The sequence below is a fragment of the Cajanus cajan genome, chromosome 3, assembly GCF_000230855.2.
Source record: "Cajanus cajan strain Asha chromosome 3, NIPB_CcT2T_4, whole genome shotgun sequence".
NCBI lineage: Eukaryota > Viridiplantae > Streptophyta > Magnoliopsida > Fabales > Fabaceae > Cajanus > Cajanus cajan.
Genome location: NC_138519.1, coordinates 51,256,816 through 51,279,152, shown reverse-complemented (window position 1 = coordinate 51,279,152; position 22,337 = coordinate 51,256,816).

The following is a 22,337-nucleotide window of genomic DNA, read 5'->3' as shown; positions in this document are numbered from 1 at the left end:
TAAAGAAAATAAATCCAGATAAGTTACATGATTAAAATTTCTAATAGAGAGCATAAGTTAATAAGTGTTACAAATTAAAGTTTACCTTTTTTATTAAATTTTTGAATTGTACATTAGGCTTACGATGCAAAGAACAAAACCAGATTGCAACATTGTTTGTAGGAAAAAGAACCAAGAGCTTCAAATGATTTATATATTGAGCCACAATTAGTTAAACAACATATACATAAATGTAGACCCCTAAAATTGTCCGGGTCGGAAATAAAGCTTGAAGACTCTCGAAGACTAAAGGAAAGTCAGCCGGAAGGACTCCTGGAAGACCCTGGAAGACCCTAGGATGATTATCTGTAGGTTTAGAGGTCTTAGAGTAGCAAAAAATAAGAAAGTGGAGGGAATGAAGCCCAATACGGCCTCCCAAGAGTTCAGTACGGCCGTATTGAACATTTTAAACTACAATACGGCCGCACTGAACTCAATACGGCCGTATTGAAGTTCAATACGGCTGCATTGAACTCAATACGGCTGCACTGAACTTCAATACGGCCGTATTGAGTTTTTTGAACTTCAATACGGCCGTATTGAATTCAATACGGCCGTATTGTAGTTCAAAACTTCAATACGGACCGTATTGACCCCCAGAAACCGTATTGAGCCTCTTCCATGAACCCTTCCTTTTTATGAAAACCGCTAATCTATGGAGGGTCCCGCTTGGGATTAACATGGATTGGTGAGCCTTTTAATAAAATTGCTCGTTTGACGAGGTCTCAGTTTGAGAATAAGTCATTCTAGCAATCCATATTTTTAAACAAATAAAAGAGTCCAACCATCCTTCGCGAATGCCGAAAGCCCGTTTCGGGCCGGTGGCGACAGATGGCGACTCCACTGGGGAAGCCTCGAGAGTCAGTCCCATTTAGTGACAGATTATTTTTAACAAATAATAGTTAAAATTACTTTATTACCCCTCACTTGTATGATAACATGCTTTATTTATTTGGCTTTAATAACTGTTGTATGTTTAAATTTTCGCAATTGTTTGAAATACAAACTGCACACAAACCTTTGCACACAACAGTTCCCTCTATACCCGGGGGCATGAGTGGTAAGCCATAGGGAGTGGATGTTAGTACGGCCGGTTGTCGAATGGGTCTATAGGTGCCCGTAGACCGTTGTCGGAAAGCATCACTCAAAGTGATAACCATGAACTCGAGTCTGACAGTGCGTTGGAGCTTTCCATCGGCTTACGACGAGAGGAATTGGGTCCCTATAATGGGGGCACCTTGGGGGCCTCAGACCGGTGAGAACAGTTAGAACCACCTTGAATATGCACTTTTCTGCAGGATACCCCTACCTCGTGATTCGCTCGTGACTGTTCGTGGATGAGTGAATTGTTTGTGCATTGTTTATGTGAAATTGTTTGAGCATACATTGCATTTCTTTAAACATACAACATTCCTATTCTTTTAAAAAAATAAGAATAAATAGGAATAAGAATCTTCCATTATACGGTGTTAACATCTACCTTCATCACATTCATATAGGTAGATTCCCTTTTCACCCAAAAAATATATACAAAAAACAAAGTACCCAAAAAAAGAAAAAAGGGTTATTTATCCAAGCCAAGCAATATCATGCATCATCTTAGGGACATCCTAAAAACATGATAATTCTTAGTTGAATAAACACAATGCATGCATATTCAACATCATCATCTCATATCATGCATATAGATCATGGAGGGATCTAGGAGTCATTCATTTCATACATCTCTCCTAGTAATCCATTAATAAACATTAATAAAAAGAAAGAATTAATCGATGCGTATGTTCAAAAGAATGGATCGCACGCCGTTCGTTATCAAGTGTAAGCCAACAACCACGCCAAGCGAACACACGTCAACTCCGTTGTTGGTAATTAAGACGAATAAAGGGGAAGGTCCGACACCGTTAAGGATCACTACTCCAAGGCCTTTTCCCTACGAATCGAATAAGGCTGTGCCGTGGATATACGACATCCATTTTTCTGCCGACAGCGATATCTCTAACATCGCTGGACTTGGGGGCATGACTAGGAGTGGCAGGATCTACACTCCCGAAGATCTTCATGATAAAGCCCCCAAGAATAAAGAAAAAGAAGAAAAGAAAACCGAGGAAAAAGAATCCGAGGAGGAGACAGACGAGCTGTTAAAGTTTATCCGACAGAGCGAGTACTCCATCGTGGATCAACTTCATAGGACGCCAGCAAAGATTACGCTGTTGTCGTTGATCCTAAGCTCCGAACCGCATCGGCAAGCTCTGTTGAAAGTTTTGAACAAGGCATATGTGTCGCATACCATCTCCCAAGACAAGTTTGAGGGGATTGTTAGTCACATCACGGCTAATGATCACCTCACTTTCACCGATGAAGAGATCCCCGCCGAGGGACCTAATCACAACAAGCCCTTGCACATCTCCATAAAGTGCAAGGAGTATCACATCGCTAAAGTCTTGGTAGACAACGGATCTTCCTTGAATGTGATGCCAAAAAGAACGCTCGATCAAGTGGCAATCAAGGGAGTCCAAATGCGCCCGAGCAACATGATCGTTCGAGCTTTCGACGGATCTAAAAGAGAAGTAGTGGGAGAAATCAATCTTCCAATCCAAATTGGACCCACTATCTTCAACGTCGAATTTCAAGTGATGGACATTACTCCCGCATACAGCTGTCTCCTCGGCCGACCTTGGATTCATGATGCGAAAGCTGTACCCTCTACGCTCCACCAGAAAGTCAAATTCATTGTGGGTGACAAGCTGGTGACTGTACAAGCTGAAGACGATATACTCATCAGCAAGCCATCCACCATACCTTATGTGGATACAGCAGAGGAAGCTTTAGAAACCGCCTTCCAAGCATTGGAAATCGCCAATGACGAAACGTTTCCCCGAGAAACGAAGAAGGTAGCCTACATGCTCACCAAGAATGGATACTTGCCTGGACAAGGACTTGGCAAGGATTCTCAAGGAATTCCCGAGCTACCCGTTATCAAGGATAATCCGGGGAAACAAGGGTTAGGATACAACCCTTATAAAGATCAAAGGACGAAGAGAAACCAAGATCCTTCTCGACGTTCTTTAAGCCAGATCTTTAGGAAGGCCGGTTCACAAGTGTTAAGGCCGTTCGTCGTCATCAAGTGCTCTTCTCCTTCCGATAGGGATGTATAGACCTGATGACTATTAGAGATTACTCCTCGGGGACAGCCCGACCCCCGAGCCTCGATAGGGCACATGTTTCCACTATGATTATAATAAAATCATTCTTCATTATTTCTTATTGCTTCTTTTCTTGCTTGCAATAAAATTCTAGACCGCATTATTTAACCCTGTTTGAATAAACATAAATGAGGTTAAAATCGTCTTAATAAAAATAAACCCGCATCTTTTTTATGTGGAAGTGTGTGACAACTTGGAGCACCTCTCCTTGGCCTCAATAAGTGCCGTCATGGATAAAAAGAAATCCATTCAGGACAAAAATCCTAAAAAACAAAAAGCTCGGCAGGAAACCCAAAAAGGGGACTGCGCAAAAATAAGAGCAAAAGACCCGCTAGGAATCCCACAAAAGGGTGACCTAGGCAAAAATTAGGGTTACAAAATAATGAACAAAAACAAAAGCCCGCTAAAACTCCACAAATGGGTGTTTTAGGCAAAAGTTAGGGCAATCAAAAACAGAATAAATCCATGATGGTACCACCAACTGAATTCAACAAAGGGGCTCAAGAAAAGCTATCCAAGTTGTCAAATCACAAACGTTAATAACCAAGACGTGCTTAACTTCATAAGTGTTTAATCAAACAAGCCTAAACACTTAAGCCTACCATTGGCCAAGCCATTCTTACAAAATCCATTTTTCAAAAATAAATAATCCCCTCTAAAACACAAACTTTCGAAAAAAAATATCCTTTCCTTCTTTTCTCTCTTGCCCCAAACGATTTTTGAATAATCTAGTGGAAACATGGAGATATAGTAGTCAATAGGAGGGTTGACACATCTTCTAAAGGAAAGGAAAATCATTTGGTTGATGACACCAAATCTCAATATAACATGCATCATTCCTCGGTTACAGAAATCGGCAGCACACAGCCCGTCTAGAGGAATGGCAAAAATCCAAACAAAGAAACGCATCGGTTAATTCTTTTGAAAAGTGAATCAAATAGAATTAGGTGCATCATACTGCATACATGCATACAGATGATAGGTGTAATGGAAGATCACTTATTCTCTGTTTATTGAAAAAAAAAAACAAAAAAAAACAAAAAAAAACAAAAAATATAAACTTCAGAAAAACAATACGCCCGTATCATGTTCAGTACGCCCGTACCAAAATTAGGGTTATGAACAAATTCTCAATTCAATACGGGCATACTAAAATGAATAACGGCCGTATTGGCAATAACAGAAATCCTCCCTCACGTCAATGACAAAATTCCTCCAAGAAGAAGAGGATAGGGGGAGCCATTCATTTTTTCTAAAAAAAAAAAAATTAAATAATAAAACTTGCATTTGTGCATCACACACATTAGTTGCACATTCAAAGACCTTATCATGAGGCAATTGCATAAAATAGAAAATAGGAAAAATTGCTTGTGTATGGCAGCGGTCAACAGAAAAAGCCGCAAATCAACAGAAAAGGCAAAAATACAGAAAAAGCCAAAAACGACAAAAAAGGCAAAAGATTTAGAAAATCGATCGCCTCGTACAGAATAACTGAGCCTGGAGAGGCTTGCCGAAACAATACTCATGCAGAATAACTGAGCCTGGAGAGGCTTGCCGAAACAATACTCCCACAGAATAACTGAGCCTGGAGAGGCTTACCGAAATAATACTCCCACAGAATAATTGAGCCTGGAGAGGCTTGCTGAAAAAATACTCCCACAAAATAATTAAGCCTGGAGAGGCTTGCCGAAATAATACTCTCCAAAAGACGTCTCAGCTCACATTCTCGGGCTGAACAAAAAAACAATACTCATGCAGAATAACTAAGCCTGGAGAGGCTTGCCGAAACAATACTCCTACAGAATAACTGAGCCTGGAGAGGCTTGCCGAAATAATACTCTCTCAGAATAACTGAGCCTGGAGAGGCTCGCCGAAATAATACTCCCCAGAGATATCTCAGCTTCCACTCACGGGCCAAATTCCCCAGTGAAAGCTATCAAACCAAGATCAGCAAAATTCCCCAAGAGAGGCTTGATCATCTAAACAGAATATCCAAGTCGAAAGGACTTGAAACTTCCTCAGTGGAAGATAGCTCTCTGACTCAAGCGCTGAGTGAGGCTAAGCCTGCAGAGGCTTCCTAAATAATACTCTGGGATACATAAGATCCCCAAATCCCCAGTCGCCTACTCAAGAGGCATTCCTACAAAAAGGAAAAAAATCAAAAGATCAATAATCATTCCCCAAATGGAATCCGGCTCTTGGCCAAACATCAAGCGTCAAGATGATCTGCCTAACAGAAGAGGCTAATCACAATCAATGACAAAATCCCCCAGCAGATAACAGCCTACACAGAGGCGACAAAACCAGAAAAACAAAAAGAGTCACCCGAATAAGGATAACCGGGATACTCCACCATCGTCGAAAGGACGTCAGCCAATCATAAGGCACCGCTCATCTCAGAAAGAGCATCTTCGTGTCTACACCCCAGGGAAACAGAAATTCCTCAATGGGCACCAACTATGCAAAGGAAAGTTGGGACACAAGAACCTATGAGTAACTGCACATCCCCTAGACGGATCCCTGCGTTATCCAGCCCTCAGTGGCACAAAAATCAAAAACAATCGTCAAAGCAGCATCGTGGACTGTGGAGACAAAATCAAGATCAACATCCAGAATCCCCCAGTGGATAATAGCCTACACAAAGGCTACAAAATCAGAAAATCAAAGAGAGACACCCGAAAAAGGACAACCGGGATCCTCCACCAACGTCAAAGGACGTCAGCCAAACATACGGCATCGCTCAATTCAAGAAGAGCATCTGTGTCTACACCCCAAGGAGTCAGAAATTCCCCATGGGTACCAACTATGCAAATGCAAGTTGGGGCACAAGAACCTATGAATGACTGCACATCCCCTAGACGGATCCCTGCGTTATCCAGCCCTCAGTGGCACAAAATCAAAAACAGTCGTCGAAGCAGCATCGTGGACTGTGGAGACAAAAAAAAAAAAATCATCTCAGATCCCTAGAGAGGGTAAACTCGCATTGCCGAAGTGATCAGAAGACACGGACGCAGACCCTGGAGAGGGCAAACTCAGTTGCCTAGGTCATCAGAGACCAAACAAAGTCTGGAGAGACGGTACTCAAACAAAGTCTGGAGAGACGGTACTCAAACAAGGTCTGGAGAGACGGTACTCAAACAAGGTCTGGAGAGACGGTACTCAAACAAGGTCTGGAGAGACGGTACTCAAACAAGGTCTGGAGAGACGGTACTCAAACAAGGTCTGGAGAGACGGTACTCAAACAAGGTCTGGAGAGACGGTACTCAAACAAGGTCTGGAGAGACGGTACTCAAACAAGGTCTGGAGAGACGGTACTCAAACAAGGTCTGGAGAGACGGTACTCAAACAAGGTCTGGAGAGACGGTACTCAAACAAGGTCTGGAGAGACGGTACTCAAACAAGGTCTGGAGAGACGGTACTCAAACAAGGTCTGGAGAGACGGTACTCAAACAAGGTCTGGAGAGACGGTACTCAAATAAGGTCTGGAGAGACGGTACTCAAACAAGGTCTGGAGAGACGGTACTCAAAGAAGGTCTGGAGAGACGGTACTCAAACAAGGTCTGGAGAGACGGTACTCAAACAAGGTCTGGAGAGACGGTACTCAAACAAGATCTGGAGAGACGGTACTCAAACAAGGTCTGGAGAGACGGTACTCAAACAAGGTCTGGAGAGACGGTACTCAAACAAGGTCTGGAGAGACGGTACTCAAACAAGGTCTGGAGAGACGGTACTCAAACAAGGTCTGGAGAGACGGTACTCAAACAAGGTCTGGAGAGACGGTACTCAAACAAGGTCTGGAGAGACGGTACTCAAACAAGGTCTGGAGAGACGGTACTCAAACAAGGTCTGGAGAGACGGTACTCAAACAAGGTCTGGAGAGACGGTACTCAAACAAGGTCTGGAGAGACGGTACTCAAACAAGGTCTGGAGAGACGGTACTCAAACAAGGTCTGGAGAGACGGTACTCAAACAAGGTCTGGAGAGACGGTACTCAAACAAGGTCTGGAGAGACGGTACTCAAATAAGGTCTGGAGAGACGGTACTCAAACAAGGTCTGGAGAGACGGTACTCAAAGAAGGTCTGGAGAGACGGTACTCAAACAAGGTCTGGAGAGACGGTACTCAAACAAGGTCTGGAGAGACGGTACTCAAACAAGATCTGGAGAGACGGTACTCAAACAAGGTCTGGAGAGACGGTACTCAAACAAGGTCTGGAGAGACGGTACTCAAACAAGGTCTGGAGAGACGGTACTCAAACAAGGTCTGGAGAGACGGTACTCAAACAAGGTCTGGAGAGACGGTACTCAAACAAGGTCTGGAGAGACGGTACTCAAACAAAGTCTGGAGAGACGGTACTCAATCAAAGTCTGGAGAGACGGTACTCAAAGTCTGGAGAGACGATACTCAAAGTCTGGAGAGACAGTACTCAAGGTCTGGAGAGACAGTACTCAACCATCAGCGTCGTCAGAGGCACGTTGGTGTTCAACTTCCGGCTCGGGCGTCGAGTGAAGTTGACCCTGGAGAGGGTAAACTTAGCTACCGAGGTTGTCAGAAGCGCCGAGGTATGCAACAACCTGGAGAGGTTACTCAACAATTTTCCACCGGAAGACGCTACAAGTCAGAAGGTTGGCACATCACCCGGACAATTGGGTCAACTCCTTTACTTGTCAGCCGGTACACCAAAAGGCCGTCCGACTAAGTAAAGGGGGGGCAGCCGTAGACCCCTAAAATTGTCCGGGTCGGAAATAAAGCTTGAAGACTCTCGAAGACTAAAGGAAAGTCAGCCGGAAGGACTCCTGGAAGACCCTGGAAGACCCTAGGATGATTATCTGTAGGTTTAGAGGTCTTAGAGTAGCAAAAAATAAGAAAGTGGAGGGAATGAAGCCCAATACGGCCTCCCAAGAGTTCAGTACGGCCGTATTGAACATTTTAAACTACAATACGGCCGCACTGAACTCAATACGGCCGTATTGAAGTTCAATACGGCTGCATTGAACTCAATACGGCTGCACTGAACTTCAATACGGCCGTATTGAGTTTTTTGAACTTCAATACGGCCGTATTGAATTCAATACGGCCGTATTGTAGTTCAAAACTTCAATACGGACCGTATTGACCCCCAGAAACCGTATTGAGCCTCTTCCCTATAAATATGACGTCAATGGGACGTCATTTCACACTTTCACACTGAGTTTTGACTCCCTCCTTGAGTATTCTGGGGTTTTTGAGCAGTGTTCTGCCCTAGAAATCTCTCTGGGAGTCGATCCGACGAAGTTCTGGAATTCCGAGCATTTAGCTTGGAGATTCGAACCTAGTCGAAGGGAAATCCTCCGGATTTCCATAGTTAAAATTTTATAGGAGGGAGCGAGCGGGCTTGTAGAGCGAGGGAACGCCAAAAAGCTTCCCAGTTTTACTTGAATATAAAAGCACGCTTCAAAGGTTTCTTCTTAAGTCCTTCCTTTTACTGCTTTCTGTGTGTATATTTAAATCTATCATCATGTAGATATTTAATTTACAATCGCTTATAATAAATAGGGGTAATTTAGTAATTTTGCGCTATTATTTAATAAATAATCTGTCATAGGGAACCCGAAAGGGGTGCTGTGGGGTGCTAACACCTTCCCCACGCGTAACCGACTCCCTTACCCAACTCTGGTTGTAATGGCCGAAGTTGATTTATAAAATCAATTGCCTTATCCCTTTTTCCAATGTTTTGAGTAAAACATTGGTGGCGACTCCATGAACCCTTCCTTTTTATGAAAACCGCTAATCTATGGAGGGTCCCGCTTGGGATTAACATGGATTGGTGAGCCTTTTAATAAAATTGCTCGTTTGACGAGGTCTCAGTTTGAGAATAAGTCATTCTAGCAATCCATATTTTTAAAAAAATAAAAGAGTCCAACCATCCTTCGCGAATGCCGAAAGCCCGTTTCGGGCCGGTGGCGACAATAAATTAAATGCAATTAACAAACATGCACTTACTGCTGATCGACATAAGGAGCCAAGTAAATTTGCTTTGGTGAAGTTTTTATCCTTTCATCGATATAATTTTGAGACTAATCTTTTTTATTCCCTGATTTTTTTATTGTCTAGGGCTTAAAAAATCCATACAAGTCACCATGGCCAAGCTCCTCAATGTTTTGATTCAAATATCTGAAATATATGCAAAAGAAAGAATTAATTATGAATGCATCATAGTCAAAAAGATAATGATACTAAGAATTGTGTACTTACAACATTCATAATTCTATCATTGAGATATTAAGCATTTCACGTTGTATTAATTCATATATCTTGAAATGAAATATACAACTTAAAATCATGATTGTTGACACCAAATAGACTTGTAGGACATATCACCTGAAATGATTAGATTGGGTAAGTAACAAACCTAAAATAAAAATATGTTAAATACTCTTCATATTAGTTAGACAAGTTACCTGAAATGGTTGGCCATAAAGTAAGGACTTTGACGCCTTACGCAAGTCACTAATAGGATCACTATTAGGTTTCAACCTATCAGGAGGTGGTACTCGTATGTTTTCTCCATCAATTCCCTATACAATGATCAAAAATCAAATATTGATATTAATAAGCAAAAATATGTATTGGTAAATAAAAATATTAATAATGAAAACCATAGGTTAAAAATATATACAGTGGTTGAAATATCTCCCACAAGATGTCTCGTCCATGAAATGAAAGTCTGTAGGGCCTATCCAACCAATTGAACCTCTGAAGTAGGTACAGGAAGTGGAGCATTAGAATCTCAAAATTGCTCAACAACCACCTTCACCGAATCATTTGTCAAAGGCACATGGTGTACGACTAAATTCCCCTCATAAACTCTACCAATGGCCACTACACGAAGAGGAATCTCATCAACGCATAACTCACATTGATTGGAGATATCAACATGAGGCTCACCCCAAAGGGATTACCAATAATAGTAGTAGTTGAAGGAGTTGGACAACTGCCTTTAGTGCTAGCACAAGCCACCATAGCATGATCTACCTCAACTGGAGGAACATCCTATGACTATTGAGCACTCATATTTGGGTACTTTGACATTAAACTTTGTGTGACCCCTACATATATTTGTTGTGTGAAGGCTTTAAAATCCTGGGGGCTCAATTTAGAAAAGGATGAGCCTTGTGACAATGGTCCAAAGTAATTACCAATAGTAGCTCCAGCCCCAGCTGTACGAACACGACCAGGGTGCTCTGGTTGCCCAAGGGCAGTATTCAATATATCTTGACGACCTTCGGGAATAAAAGAACCTTGTGATGTGTGCTCCTCCAACACATTCTACAATAAATAAACTTTGTGTTTAATATATCCTACAATAAAAATTTCTACAACAAATCTTAAGATAGGTAAAGAGATTTTGATGGAGGACCATCCAAGGAGGATGTATACATGAAGGCCATTGGACCTTTGACTAGGTCCATGGTTAGGAAGCTAGAAGAGGCTTCTACAGAGAAGGTGCTTCTTAGACCTTTGCTCTTCATGAGCATTGATTATGATTCCTCTTATTAGTCTCTTGAGTTTCCATTGTACATACTTGTATAGTTGATTTCTTGTACTTTGTATATAGTAGATACTTGTATAGGTGTATTTTTGCCTTTGTATTTGAGAGGCACTTTATTTCCTTTTTAGTAGCTATTGTATAATGTTTCTAGGGTAGGTTACTTGGACACTTTGACCCCATTTAACCTAACCTAGAAATACACTCTTTTCTTAGTTTTCTAGTAGTAGGATTGGGAGTGGCATTAGCAAGCTAGAGAGTGTCACTAGCAAGCTAGAGAGTGGTACTAGTAATTTAGCCAAAAGGTGGTCTTAGGCTAAAATTTTCATATTGGACTCATTTTACTCCTAACTTTTCATAGATTTGATTTAGCTAGGTTCCATTCACATTGGATGAACCTAACTAAACCAAATTAACAATTTCAAAACCGGATGGAGTAAAATAAATCCAAAGAGCCGCCCACCTAAATGTGTTCACACTTGTGTTCGCACTTGTGTTCACACTTGGGCGAATAGCTTGGTTCTTCTTAAGCTTGGAAGCTTGAAGCACAGGCTTCTCCTTAGCAAGCTTACCAAGCAAGCTAAGTGAGAAGCTTGCTCTCCAAGCCTCTTGACCTTGGACGGATTAACTAGACCCTACCATGGTTCCTAGTGAACCATGGTTAAGGCTAGCTTGCTCTCTAAGCTTCCTACTTCTATATACTTGTAATCCTTTCATTGTAAGACACTTTTGGATGTATTGAGATTTGATTTCTAAAAATATTGTTCAGATTACTCTCTTCTAAAAGTCCCTAAACCTCTTTGATATTCATCCAATTCTCTTATCCCTTCATAGAAGAGTGTGGTGAGAATTGAAGAGGCTTATCTCTTCATCAAGGAATGGCGCCTCTTGGGAGAGTTCTCCACCAAGCCATGGTGGTTCTAAGGTCTCCTCCTCCATTGGAAACCTTAGCCAAGCTTAGGAAGGATCAAGGAGCCGAAGATCTAGGGGATAAACTTGAAGAGGATTCTCATCAATCCGGATTCTCCAAGCAAGTTTCCATCAATTGGTATCAAGAGCTAGGTCTCCTTGGTAAATTCGTTCCTAAGCTTCTTGTCTTGTTTTGTTCGGTTCAAATCATGTTAATATGTGTCTAAACTGTTCCTCCATGTATTTCCTTTTATTGTCTTGTGTTTGTGTGCCTTGAGTGGTTCTTGTGTCACATCCATAAATCTATAGAACACACTCACTTTGTCTTGCTTATTTTTGGTTCATCTTCTAAATTCTTGTGAATCAATCTTTGTGTGTGCCTTAGGTATTCATTGTATGTCTTTTTAAATGTTTTAGGGTTGCTTTTATCTTCCATTGGACTCCTATAATTTCGGACTAAAAAGAAACTTCTAAAAAGAAACAAGAATACAAGCATTTTACATTTCTTAATCTACTAGTTTTGTCTTAGAGTCATGTGTAGTTGTTTTACTTGTCATTAAATCCTTGTTGTGCCTTTTTATTTTTGAATCTAAATGTGTTAGCCACTGTTCATATATGGTGTCATTGCTGGTTGAACATTAATAATTCTTAGAGTGCTCATAAAATGATTCCAATGCATGTTGTTAGACCTAACATGTTCTATAGTCAATTTTTTGTGAACTTCAATTGCTATTTGTTTCTTAGCAATTTGTGACCAGCAATTCCTTGTGTGTCTTGTGCTTGTTTTGAAAAAAAAAAGAGTTAGAAGTGTATTAAAAATGAAAATCAAAGTGTACAAAAGATAAGAACAAACTAGTATCAAAACTAGTAACATTTTGTGGTTGAAATTTTTGACTAGTACACTTACACTTCTACTCTTCTTACTTCTCTTTTCTCCACCACTTGGAAACCTCTTTATTAATTGTGTGGCCTCTGTTTTAAGTGCTTACTCTCTGTATTCAAAGAAAATAAAGAAAGAAAAGAGACAAAAATACAAGAAAAATAAAAGAAAACAAAAGAGAAAAAAAAACCTAGAAAAAGAAAGGTGAAAACAAAACATTAGTAGTAGCACTTGGCCTTGAAATTTTGTGTGATTTTTCTTGAGGTTTGTTTGTTGTCCAGTGGTTGGAAAAAGACTTTTAAACACTCAAAACAATTGCACAAATTTTTTTTTGGTTTTTGTATCCATTCTAGTGCCATTCCTAGGACTAATCTTTTGTGTGCTAGCTTTTGAAATTAGCCTTTATTTGTTGCTTTGTGTCTTCTTGGCTCTCTTTGTTTTGTCCCATTAATTCCTACAATAGTGTAGCCTTTTCTAAATTGTGCTTTTCAGTTTTCATTTCTTGGCCTCTACTCTCTCTTGTTTGGTTGTTAAGCCTTGGTGAGACATAATACTTTTGAAGCCATCACACTTGGAAGGAAGGACTAATTGAGACATATTTTAATCTCAAAGGGGTCTACACTTGAAGGAGATTGAGGTACAAATAACCTGACTGAAACACCTTGGAAAGGCTCACTTGTTTGTTATTTTTGCAGCCAAGACTTGTTTTGATTTTTAGGTCAAAGTTAGAGACGGATTTTGGAAGAAACTTAGTGACGGATTTGAAGAATTTGGTGACGGATTTGGAAACCTTAGTGACGGATTTGTGGAGACCAATTTGGGACGTTTCATCTTGACTCCAAGGCTGTTCCAAGCTTGTCCCTAACCGCCCTTGGTGGAAATTCTTCAAGAAGCTTTGATTTGCATTGTTTCCATTGTCTTGTAACTCTTTAACCCTACCTTGGGTTAACTTTGTTTAGTTTACTTTTGTTAACATAAACCTACATTTAGGAGTGGTTGTTTGGGAAATTGATTAAGTCCCACCACTTCCTAAATAGTATTAAATAAATACTACTAGACACGTTTAGTACTTGTGGAAGGGTCCCCAAAGGCTTTAAGTGCCATTTGGGCTTCCACTAGGACACGCCTAGTTTTACAAGGTTTCATATTACGTATAGAACTTGTGGAAGTGTCCCAAAAGACTTCAAGTGTCACTTGGACTTCCACCCTAGGACCCTACGACTAGTATATGTTTTACTTGCTTTCCTTAAACTTGTTTAATTTCTAAGTTCATTTAGAAGGCTTCCTTTGTCTATTAGGGGTTTCGTGCACATACACAACTACTTGACTTGCTTGTGTGAAAAACTTGTTTTGTAAGAAAGGTATAAGGGGGTTTAGTAATTTCCACTTGAAAAGGCTTGGTTATTAAGTGGCTCCTTGTAGCTCACTTCCCTTGATAGTGCAACTTGTATACTTAGACCTCCAAGTACTTAGTATTGTCGCCACCGGCCCGAAACGGGCTTTCGGCATTCGCGAAGGATGGTTGGACTCTTTTATTTGTTTAAAAATATGGATTGCTAGAATGACTTATTCTCAAACTGAGACCTTGTCAAACGAGCAATTTTATTAAAAGGCTCACCAATCCATGTTAATCCCAAGCGGGACCCTCCATGGATTAGCGGTTTTCATAAAAAGGAAGGGTTCGTGGAGTCGCCACCAATGTTTTACTCAAAACATTGGAAAAAGAAGTTTAAGGCAATCGATTCAAAAATCGACTTCGGCCATGACAACTTGAGTCGGGTAAGGGAGTCGGTTACGCGTGGGGAAGGTGTTAGCACCCCACAGCGCCCCTTTCGGGTTCCCTATGACAGATTATTTAAAAATAATAGTGCAAAATTACTAAATTACCCCTATTTATTCTAAGCAATTATAAATTAACTATCTACATGATGACAGTTTAAATATGTACACACAGAAAGCAGTAAAAGAAGGGACTTTAAAGAGATAAACCTTTGAAGCGTGCTTTCTTATATATCTTGACAAAAATTGGGAAGCGTTTTGGCGTTCCCTCCCTCTACAAGACCGCTCGCTCCCTCCTATAAAATTTTTACTATCGACTAGTTCGAATCTCCAAGCTAAAATGCTCGGAATTCCAGAACTTCGTCGGATCAACTCTCAGAGTGAATTCTAGGGCAGAACACTGCTCAAAAACCCCAGAATACTCAAGGAGAGGGTTAAAACTGTGTGTGAAAGTGTCAAATGACGTCCAATTGACGTCATATTTATAGGGATGAGGCGCAATACGGCCTCTGGGGGTCAATACGGTCCGTATTGAAGTTTTGAACTACAATACGGCCGTATTGAATTCAATACGGCCGTATTGAAGTTCAAAAAACCTCAATACGGCCGTATTGAAGTTCAGTGCAGCCGTATTGAAGTTCAGTGCAGCCATATTGAATTCAATGCAGCCGTATTGAAGTTCAGTGCAGCCGTATTGAAGTTCAGAAACTTCAATACGGCCGTATTGAGTTCAGTGCGGCCGTATTGTAGTTTAAAATGTTCAATACGGCCGTACTGAACTTCTGGGAGGCCGTATTGGGCTTCATTCCCTCCACTTTCTTATTTTTTGCTACTCTAAGACCTCTAAACCTACAGATTGTCGTCCTAGGGTCTTCCAGGGTCTTCCAGGAGTCCTTCCGGCTGACTTTCCTTTGATCTTCGAGAGTCTTCGAGTCTTATTTCCGACCCGGACAATTTTAGGGGTCTACAGCTGCCCCCCCTTTACTTAGTCAAACGGCCTTTTAGTGTACCGGTTGATAAGTAAAGGAGTTGACCCAATTGTCCGGGGAATAAGGCCATCCTTCCGACTTGTAGTGTCTTCCGGTAGAAAATTGCTGAGTAGCCTCTCCAGGTTTTGCTTCGCTCGTCGCCCGAGCCGGAAGCTGCATACCTCCGTGCTTCTGAACACTCTGGTAGCGTGAGTACCGCCTCTCCAGGCTCAACTTCACTCGACGCCCGAGCTGGAAGTTGTGAGTACCGCCTCTCCAGGCTTAGCTTCGCTTGCCGCCCAAGCTGGAAGCTGTGAGTACCGCCTCTCCAGGCTCTGCTTCGGTGCTTCTGACATCCTAGGCAGTTGAGTTTGCCCTCTCCAGGGTTAGCTTCGCTTGCCGCCCAAGCTGGAAGCTGTGAGTACCGCCTCTCCAGGTTCTGCTTCGGTGCTTCTGACATCCTAGGCAGTTGAGTTTGCCCTCTCCAGGGTTAACTTCACTCGACGCCCGAGCTGGAAGTTGAACACCAACGTGCCTCTGACGACGCTGATGGTTGAGTACTGTCTCTCCAGACCTTGAGTACCGTCTCTCCAGACTTTGAGTACTGTCTCTCCAGACCTTGAGTACCGTCTCTCCAGACTCTGAGTACCGTCTCTCCAGACTCTGAGTACCGTCTCTCCAGACTTTGAGTACCGTCTCTCCAGACTTTGAGTACCGTCTCTCCAGACTTTGAGTACCGTCTCTCCAGACTTTGAGTACCGTCTCTCTAGACTTTGAGTACCGTCTCTCAAGACTTTCTTTGAGTACCGTCTCTCCAGACTTTCTTTGAGTACCGTCTCTCCAGACTTTCTTTGAGTACCGTCTCTCCAGACTTTGTTTGAGTACCGTCTCTCCAGACTTTGTTTGAGTACCGTCTCTCCAGACTTTGTTTGAGTACCGTCTCTCCAGACTTTCTTTGAGTACCGTCTCTCCAGACTTTCTTTGAGTACCGTCTCTCCAGACTTTCTTTGAGTACCGTCTCTCCAGACTTTGTTTGAGTACCGTCTCTCCAGACTTTGTTTGAGTACCGTCTCTCCAGACTTTGTTTGAGTACCGTCTCTCCAGACTTTGTTTGAGTACCGTCTCTCCAGACTTTCTTTGAGTACCGTCTCTCCAGACTTTGCTTTGTCTCTGACGACCTAGGCAACTGAGTTTGCCCTCTCCAGGGTCTGCGTCCGTGTCTTCTGATCACTTCGGCAATGCGAGTTTACCCTCTCCAGGGATCTGAGATGATTTTTTGTCTCCACAGTTCCACTATGCTGCTTCGATGGTTTTTTCTGATTTTGTGCCACTGAGGGCTGGATAACGCAGGGATCCGTCTAGGGGATGTGCAGTCATTCATAGGTTCTTGTGCCCCAACTTGCATTTGCATAATTGGTACCCATGGGGAATTTCTGACTCCTTGGGGTGTAGACACAGATGCTCTTCTTGAATTGAGCGATGCCTTATGTTTGGCTGACGTCCTTTGACGTAAGTGGAGTATCCCGGTTATCCTTATTCGGGTGTCTCTCTTTGATTTTCTGATTTTGTAGCCTCTGTGTAGGCTATTATCCACTGGGGGTTCTGGATGTTGATTTTGATTTTGTCTCCACAGTCCACGATGCTGCTTTGACGATTGTTTTTTGATTTTTGTGCCACTGAGGGCTGGATAACGCAGGGATCCGTCTAGGGGATGTGCAGTTACTCATAGGTTCTTGTGTCCCAACTTTCCTTTGCATAGTTGGTGCCCATTGAGGAATTTCTGTTTCCCTGGGGTGTAGACACGAAGATGCTCTTTCTGAGATGAGCGGTGCCTTATGATTGGCTGACGTCCTTTCGACGATGGTGGAGTATCCCGGTTATCCTTATTCGGGTGACTCTTTTTGTTTTTTATGGTTTTGTCGCCTCTGTGTAGGCTGTTATCCGCTGGGGGATTTTGTCATTGATTGTGATTAGCCTCTTCTGTTAGGCAGATCATCTTGACGCTTGATGTTTGGCCAAGAGCCTGATTCCATTTGGGGAATGATTATTGATCTTTTGATTTTTTTCCTTTTTGTAGGAATGCCTCTTGAGTAGGCGACTGGGGATTTGGGGATCTTATGTATCCCAGAGTATTATTTAGGAAGCCTCTACAGGCTTAGACTCACTCAACGCCTGAGTTGGAGAGCTATCTTCCACTGAGGAAGTTTTAAGTCCTTTGACTAGATATACTGCTTGGGTGATCGAGCCTCCCTTGGGGAATTTTGCTGATCTTGGTTTGATAGCTTTCACTGGGGAATTTGGCCCGTGAGTGGAAGCTGAGGTTTCTCTGGGGAGTATTATTTCTGCGAGCCTCTCCAGGCTCAGTTATTCTGCGAGAGTATTATTTCGGCAAGCCTCTCCAGGCTCAATTATTCTGAGAGAGTATTATTTCGGCGAGCCTCTCCAGGCTCAATTATTCTGAGAGAGTATTGTTTTTTGTTTAGGGTTTGAATGCGAGCTGAGACGTCTTTTGGAGAGTATTATTTCGGCAAGCCTCTCCAGGCTTAATTATTTTGTATAATTTGTTGGATTTTCTGCATTTTGCCTTTTTTGTTGATTTTGGCTTTTTCTGTGTTTTTGCCTTTTTTGTTGATTTTGGCTTTTTCTGTGTTTTTGCCTTTTTTGTTGATTTCGGCTTTTTCTGTATTTTTTGTTGGATTTTCTGTATTTTGCCTTTTTTGTTGATTTTGGCTTTTTCTGTGTTTTTGCCTTTTTTGTTGATTTTGGCTTTTTCTGTGTTTTTGCCTTTTTTGTTGATTTCGGCTTTTTCTGTATTTTTTGTTGATTTTGGCTTTTTCTGTATTTTTGCCTTTTTTGTTGGTTTTGGCTTTTTCTGTACAGAAATGTCTCTGAGGAGTATTATTTTGGCAAGCCTCTTCAGGCTCAGTTATTCTGAGAGAGTATTATTTCGGCGAGCCTCTCCAGGCTCAATTATTCTGAGAGAGTATTTTTTCGGCGAGCCTCTCCAGGCTCAGTTATTCTGAGAGAGTATTATTTCGGCGAGCCTCTCCAGGCTCAATTATTCTGAGAGAGTATTATTTCGGCAAGCCTCTCCAGGCTCAGTTATTCTGAGAGTATTATTTCGGCAAGCCTCTCCAGGCTCAGTTATTCTGTACGTTTTATTGATTTTCTGAATTTCTGCATTTTGTTTGCTGCTGTCATACACAAGCAATTTTTCTATTTTTTCTATTTTATGCGACTGCCTCATGATGAGGTCTTTGAATGTGCAATTAATGTGCGTGATGCACAAAATGCAAGTTTAATTATTTTATTAATTTGTTTTTTTTTTAGAAATGAATGGCTCCCCCTATCCTCTTCTTCTTGGAGGAATTTTTGTCATCGACGTGAGGGAGGATTTCTGTTATTGCCAATACGGCCGTTATTCATTTCAGTATGCCCGTATTGAATTGAAAATTTGTTCATAACCCTAATTTTGGTACGGGCGTATTGAACATGATACGGGCGTATTGTTTTTCTGAAGTTTATATTTTTTGTTTTTTTCAATAAACAGAGAATAAGTGATCTTCCATTACACCTATCATCTGTATGCATGTATGCAGTATGATGCACCTAATTCTATTTGATTCACTTTTCAAAAGAATTAACCGATGCGTTTCTCTGTTTGGATTTTTGCCATTCCTCTAGACGGGCTGTGTGCTGCCGATTTCTGTAACCGAGGAATGATGCATGTTATATTGAGATTTGGTGTCATCAACCAAATGATTTTTCTTTCCTTTAGAAGATGTGTCAACCCTCCTATTGACTACTATATCTCCATGTTTCCACTAGATTATTCAAAAATCGTTTGGGACAAGAGAGAAAAGAAGGAAAGGATATTTTTTTTTCGAAAGTTTGTGTTTTAGAGGGGATTTATTTTTGTTTTGAAAAATTGTTTTTGTAAGAATGGCTGGCCAAGGTAGGCTTATTGTGTTTAGGTTTGTTTGTTTAAAACATTCATGAAGTTAATCAAATCTTGTTATTGACGTTGTGATTTGACAACTTAGATAACTTCCCTTGAACCTTTCTTTTTGAATTCGGTTCATGGTACCATCATGGATTTCTTTCGTTTTTTGATTGTCCTTATTTTTGCCTAAAACACCTCTTTGCGGCGTTTTAGCGGACTTTTGATTTTATTCATTTTCGTAACCCTAACTTTTGCCTAGGTCACCCTTTTCGTGGGATTCCTAGCGGGTCTTTTGCTCTTATTTTTGCGCAGCCCCCTTTTTGGGTTTCCTGCCGAGCTTCTTTTATTTTAAAAGATTTCTTTTTACCCATGATGGCACTTGTCGAGGCCAAGGGAAGGTGCTCCAAGTTGTCACACACACTTCCACATAAAAATGATGCGGGTTTATTGTTATCAAGATGATTTTAACCTCATTTATGCTTATTCAAACAGGGTTAAAAATAATGTGGTCTAGAATTTTATTGCAAGCAAGAAAAGAAGCAATAAAGAATAATGAAGAATGATTTTATTATAATCATAGTGGAAACATGTGCCCTATCGAGGCTCGGGGGTCGGGCTGTCCCCGAGGAGTAATCTCTAATAGTCATCAGGTTTACACATCCCTATCGGAAGGAGGAGAACACTTGATGACGACGACAGGCCTTGACGCTTGTGAACCGGCCTTCCTAAAGATCTGGCTTAAAGAACGTCGAGAAGGATCTTGATTCCTCTTCGTTCTTTGATCTTTAACAGGGTTGTATCCTAACCCTTGTTTTCCCCGGATTATCCTTGATGATGGGTAGCTCCGGAATTCCTTGGGAGTCCTTGCCAAGTCCTTGTCCCGGCAAGTATCCATTCTTGGTGAGCATGGAGGCTACCTTATTCATTTCTCGGGGAAACGTTTCAACATTGGCGATTTCCAATGCTTGGAAGGCGGTTTCTAAAGCTTCCTCTGCTGCATCCACATAAGGTATGTTGGATGGCTTGCTGATGAGTATGTCATCTTCAGCTTGTACAGTCACCAGTTTGTCACCCACTATGAACTTGACTTTCTGGTGGAGCGTAGAGGGTACAGCTTTCGCATAATGAATCCAAGGTCGGCCAAGGAGACAGCTGTATGTCGGAGTAATGTCCATCACTTGAAATTCGACATTGAAGATAGTGGGTCCAATTTGGATTGGAAGATTGATTTCTCCCACTACTTCTCTTTTAGATCCGTCGAAAGCTCGAACGATCATGTTGCTCGGGCGCATTTGGACTCCCTTGATTGACACTTGATCAAGCGTTCTTTTGGGCATCACATTCAAGGAAGATCCGTTGTCTACCAAGACTTTTGCGATGTGATACTCCTTGCACTTTACGGAGATGTGCAAGGGCTTGTTGTGATTAGGTCCCTCGGCGGGGATCTCTTCATCGGTGAAAGTGAGGTGATCATTAGCCGTGATGTGACTAACAATCCCCTCAAACTTGTCTTGGGAGATAGTGTGCGACACATATGCCTCGTTCAAGACTTTCAACAGAGCTTGTCGATGCGGTTCGGAGCATAGGATCAACGACAACAGAGTAATCTTTGCGGGCGTCCTATGAAGTTGATCCACGATGGAGTACTCGCTCTGTCGGATATACTTTAACAGCTCATTAGTCTCCTCCTCGGATTCTTTGTTTTCCTCGGTTTTCTCTTCTTTTTCTTTCCCTTTATTCTTGGGAGCTTTATCATGAAGATCTTCGGGAGTGTAGATCCTGCCACTCCTAGTCATGCCCCCAAGTCCAGCGATGTTGGAGATATCGCTGTCGGCAGAAGAATGGATGTCGTATATCCATGGCACAGCCTTATTTGATTTGTAGGGAAAAGGTCTTGGAGTAGTGATCCTTAACGGTGTTAGACCTTCCCCTTTGTTCGTCTTGATTACCAACAACGGAGTTGACGTGTGTTCGCTTGGCACGGTTGTTGGCTTACACTTGATAACGAACGGCGTGCGATCCATTCTTTGAACATACGCATCGATTAATTCTTTCTTTTTATTAATGTTTATTAATGATTTACTAGGAGGGATGTATGAAATGTAAACCTAGATCCCTCCATGATCTTTGATAAGAATGCATGATATGAGATGATGACGTTGAATATGCATGCATTGTGTTTATTCAACTAAGCATTATCATGTTTTTAGGATGTTCCTAAGATGATGCATGATATTGCTTGGTTTGGATAAATAATATTTTCCTTTATTTTTCTTTTGGGTATTTTTGTATTTTTTGGGTGAAAAGGGAAACTACCTATATGAATGTGATGAAGGTAGATGTTAACACCGTATAATGGAAGATTCTTATTCTTATTTATTCTTATTTTTAAAAGAATAGGAATGTTGTATGTTTAAAGAAATGCAATGTATGCTCAAACAATTTCACATAATCAATGCACAAACAATTCACTCATCCACGAACAGTCACGAGCGAATCACGAGGTAGGGGTATCCTGCAGAAAAGTGCATATTCAAGGTGGATCTAACTGTTCTCACCGGTCTGAGGCCCCCAAGGTGCCCCCATTATAGGGACCCAATTCCTCTCGTCGTAAGCCGATGGAAAGCTCCAACGCACAGTCGGACTCGAGTTCATGGTTATCACCTTGAGTGATGCTTTCCGACAACGGTCTACGGGCACCTATAGACCCATTCGACAACCAGCCGTACTAACATCCACTCCCTATGGCTTTCCACTCATGCCCCCGGGTATAGAGGGAACTGTTGTGTGCAAAGGTTTGTGTGCAGTTTGTATTTCAAACAATTGCGGAAAATTAAACAAACAACAGTTATTAAAGACAAATAAATAAAGCATGTTATCATACAAACAAGGGGTAATAAAGTAATTTTAACTATTATTTGTTAAAAATAATCTGTCACTAAATGGGACTGACTCTCGAGGCTTCCCCAGTGGAGTCGCCATCTGTCGCCACCGGCCCGAAACGGGCTTTCGGCATTCGCGAAGGATGGTTGGACTCTTTTATTTGTTTAAAAATATGGATTGCTAGAATGACTTATTCTCAAACT